The 4,773-nt window shown below is 47.2% G+C and overlaps 1 pseudogene; it reads left to right on the top strand.

Annotated features, from left to right (window-relative positions):
* Positions 1-3,526: 3,526 nt before the first annotated feature.
* LOC121046054 lies at positions 3,527-4,463 on the top strand (annotated as a pseudogene).
* The last annotated feature ends 310 nt before the right edge of the window (positions 4,464-4,773 follow it).

Raw genomic sequence — 4,773 nt, 5'->3', positions numbered from 1 at the left:
GCCTTTTATTCCGCACGTTTGATGCGGTCCTACAAGTACTTTAATAACTCCCTGTAGTCGTTTCGACAATATCTTCATGTAAATTTTGTAATCCACGTTCGTTAAGGTTATCGGCCTGTAAGATTTCACGGCTAAAAGCTGCACTGAATCATCGCACTTCGGAATAAGCACAGTGTGTGTTTTTAAAAAGGATGGTGGCAACAGTTATTTATTACAAGCCTCGGTCAGCACCTCGTACAGCGCAGGAGCTACCCCTCACCCTTAGAAGATCTATAAAAGTCGGCCTTAAGGCCATCGGGTGGCTGCCTCGACTTCCAGGAGAGTGATAGGCACTTCCAGACTTTCGCACACCTCCTGTTCTAACTGAGGCATGAAAAACAAAAATTTCGTTTCAAAACCGTCATCTACAGGTGTGATACGCCCAAGCAGATTACGATAGTGCTCCACAAAAGCCTTTGCAATGACGAAATTAATCCCTAGAGAAGGGGAGCAAGGGGGACAAAGGACAAACACTCTCTTGGTTTGTCATTTGTCCCCCTTGCTCCCCTTCTCCAGGGATTAATTTCGTCATTCTTGTCCAGCTCGCTTGCACCTTTGCATTTAATTGCATTATAATATAACCTGTTCAATGTTTGCGTTATCCCGCGTCATTTTGGTTCCACAACAGATTTCTTTGATTTCATGACGCTGCGCATACCGTTTTTGTCGCCGAGTGCGCGCTTTGTCGGAGCTTCACCCATCCATAACTTATCACTTCGCGCCCTTACTATTGCCCCCCCCCCCCCCCCCCCTCTACTTCTCAGTATCAATCATTTCTAGTTGCTTTTTACACTCTCTTATTTCACGCTCGAATCCATCAGGATTCACGCTTTCTAGGCAAAAAAAAAAAAAAAAAGACGTTTAATTGACGTTGTAATTTATTCTCTTTTTTCTTTTTTTATACTTTAGTATGCTACTTCTCTTGATTGCAGCCATTTTAACTTTAAAAAGATCCCACCGTACCCCCCATGATGTACGCTCGTCTCTATAAAATTTTTCAAAACATTTGCTCACACGTGCCCTAAAATGCTCATCCTGAACAAGACTGCTATTAAGTTTCCAAAGGGCCCAATCCCATCGTGGGTATTTGACCTTATTCCCAAGGGTAAACATGACCAAAGCACGGTCACTAAACGATACATGTTTATCCGCGTAATCACTACAAAGCGGCAAAAGTTCGACCGAGCGCCCTATCCAGCCTCGCATGGCTCCGGCCTTGGAAATGCGTGAACTGAACATTGGAACCGTGCGGATCTAATTCAAGCCCCGACCAGGGCGCCCCTAGCGGCAAACGGGTCCGTTGCATCGGGAGCTTCTGCCAGTCGCTGCGTTGGTTGTGCGTTGTAGTGGGTTAGCGCTGTAATTTCTGAGATGGCTATCCCGCACCAAGAAAGCCGCAACAATTGCTGCGTATTCGGCTGAAACAGTACGTCGAAGATCGCGCACGGTACGAAGTACTACATCGTCCCTTCGCAGCCTTACGAGGCGGAGTACTGCGCGACCTGGGTGCGACTTGTGCATCCATACAGGTTAGTGGCGTTCCTTACCTTCCAGTTCGCGCTTTGTTTAAGCTGCTGACGTATAATACAATTAACTTTTTTTCTATTCTAGCGACGATGGAACAGCATCGACACCGACGGCAAACTCTAAAGTATGCAGCAAACACTTCACCGGAATCGAGAAGCAGAATGCGGTGCCCACCTAAGCTTACCCTTGGATGTTTCCATCAGCCTACAGAAAGATAGTGGGAATCGCGGAACGGCGCGAAAAAAAAAATCGCCCAGTTATTGTCAGGCTGATTTAGAAATAAACGTACATAATTACCGCAGTCCACTCAACGCCAACTACATTTTTTTCGGGCGCGCTTAATTTTGCTAGAGGAGAACGGCGCTCCGTGACATCCACTTGTCCATAGAAACGGACCTCCTTTACGTCGTACACGCGGCCATATTCACGAAGGAGTTTTCCCTTCGTCATAGTGGCACCACGGTAGAAGCTTTCTGGATTCGTAACCGCCTTAAACCCCGTCGTAATCACCCCGGGAACACTGTCCGCTGTGCTGCTCATCGCCATTGCTTCCCCCCGATGATTCTGCACCGGCTACAGAAGAAGCTTTCCGGATTCGTAATCGCCCACCCTCCTTTGTGGTGTTCGTTGCTATTACTTCCCGATGATTCTGCGCCGACGGCACCGGCTACCGAAGGGACTTTCCGAATTCGTAACTGCCTTGAATTCCTTCGTAATCACGACGGGGACATTGCCCGCAGTGCTGTTCGTCGCCTTTGCTGCCCGATGCTCCTGCGGCGGCTACCACTAGGTCGGGGCGAACAATAGGCGACCGCCGCGACACGGCTGGCTTGCTCGCTTCCTATTGGCCCGACTCACGCAGGCCGCAACGTCCTCCAAAAAATACTCAGAAACAATATCGTTCAAACAAAATGAACTTTAATCTCGAATGGGAGCATGATTCGCTCGATATTATGGTCTACAAACAGTTAAAATCCCCAAGACAAATTATGACTAGATTGCAATTGAGATACGTGCCGATATTTTCAAAAAATAATTTGCGTTCACTTTCGTGATATCGGCGCGTACATACAAATAACGCGCCAAACAATGCTTGAAAAGGAAAAATCGCACAAAACAATACGACCGGAGGCGCAAGAATGAACGGCTGTTTCTACAACTCCGATCCACCGGCGAATAGACAAACAGCATCCGCTGGACAACCCCACAGCAGGCGACACGCAAACGTTGAAATAATTCTGAAAAGGCCGCACCATACGGTCAGTCTGCTCCTGGCTTTCAATTTTCGTTTCTTGAACGGCAATAATGTCCAGTTCGTTTTCAGGAAACAACCGGCTCAGCTGGTATTCCCGACGCCTGGCTGCCAGACCGCGAACGTGGGCTTGGCGGCAGCACAACCGGCAGCATGCTCAGCAACCCATTTTGTTTCCTGGTACAGGTCGTATGAGTGCTACTCGGACACCAAACGGCATCGTATGGCTGCTTTCAAGCGACAAGTCCCGATAGGAACGACGGGCTTGGCTCCGAATCTTCTGCTCTGGGCGATCGCTGCGTCATCGTCGAGCCTTTCGTGCCCCTCATCAGCGAGTCTTCGTTTGTGTCGACATCGGTGACGTCCCATCACGTGGTTCGCCTGAAAGCTACAAGAGCGCCAACGACACCGGACTCTCTCAGTGGGCTTGGCGGCAGCACAACCGGCAGCATGCTCAGCAACCCATTTTGTTTCCTGGTACAGGTCGTATCAGTGCTACTCGGACACCAAACGGCATCGTATGGCTGCTTTCAAGCGACAAGTCCCGATAGGAACGACGGGCTTGGCTCCGAATCTTCTGCTCTGGGCGATCGCTGCGTCATCGTCGAGCCTTTCGTGCCCCTCATCAGCGAGTCTTCGTTTGTGTCGACATCGGTGACGTCCCATCACGTGGTTCGCCTGAAAGCTACAAGAGCGCCAACGACACCGGACTCTCTCAGTGGGCTTGGCGGCAGCACAACCGGCAGCATGCTCAGCAACCCATTTTGTTTCCTGGTACAGGTTAGTGAATATTTACCTTGTGGCGGTTATCGAAGTGATAACCGTTTTTTAGTGCTGCTGCCTTGCCAACCTTGCCAACTTACTGTAAAACGCTTGATAAATTTTGCTACTTCTGTTATTTCTTGGGTTCGAAATTTGTTGGTTTGTGGTGATGTGGAGGCAAATCCAGGGCCCACCGACAGAGAGCTTTTGTTAGAACTTCTTGCCGGCCAGAGCAAGATGAATGATACTGTTTTAAATGTTCTTGCCTCTCAAGATGAAATTAACAAAAAAATGACTGCGTTAACTTAACGAATTGATGGGCTGGAGCGACAGGTAACCGGTTTAAACGCGGTGACCAAGCAAATAAGACATGGAAGCAGCGGTATCAGGATTTGACGCACAATTATCTTCACTCAATGCTAAGGTAGATGATTTAGAAAACAGAAGCCAAAGAAATAATTTGATAATTTATGGTATAGACGAGTCTAATACTGAGACAGTTGAAGAGCTTGAAGAGAAGGTAAAAGAGGTTTTTCTACAAAAACTAGGAATAACAATCACCGGAATTGAGAGATGTCATAGGCTTGGCCGAAAATTTGAAAACAAGCCCCGTCCAACTATCCTCAAGTTAATCGATTACCGGGAAGAAGTAGCAATATTAAGGTCATCTTATAAATTAAAAGGCACTAAGGTATCAATATCTGAGGGAGTCTCAATCAGAGTTCGCGAAATTCGAAAGCAATTATGGAAAAGTGCGGCTAAAGAGAAAGAAAACGGAGCAAAAGTTAAACTAGTTTATGATAAGCTGAATGTGGACGGTGTGCTGTTTGGATGGGATGAAGGGAAGGGTTCACGTTTCAAGATAAACAAAACAGATAAATGACGGTGTGGAAGTGCTTCTCGGTCATTGCGCTTGTTGAATGTCAATTGTAGAAGCGTCCTTAACAAGGCCACAGAGTTGGAAGGAATTTTGCTCTGTCATGATCCTCTGACTGAGACTTGGTTAAATGCTACGATATATGACAGTGAATTTGTCCCTGCTGGCTACAGTGCACTCAGGAAAGACCGTGGTAGTAAGGGTGGTGGTGTGTGTATTCTTTTTTAAGAACTTCCTTAATATAGTGAGCATGCCTGAGATACCTGATACAGAGTGTGTTTTTTGCAAAGCGTACGATGGTAAATGTAAATACATT

This window comes from Ixodes scapularis, unplaced genomic scaffold, assembly GCF_016920785.2.
Source record: "Ixodes scapularis isolate PalLabHiFi unplaced genomic scaffold, ASM1692078v2 PGA_scaffold44__24_contigs__length_19508400, whole genome shotgun sequence".
NCBI lineage: Eukaryota > Metazoa > Arthropoda > Arachnida > Ixodida > Ixodidae > Ixodes > Ixodes scapularis.
This window is presented reverse-complemented; position numbering and strand designations above follow the sequence as displayed.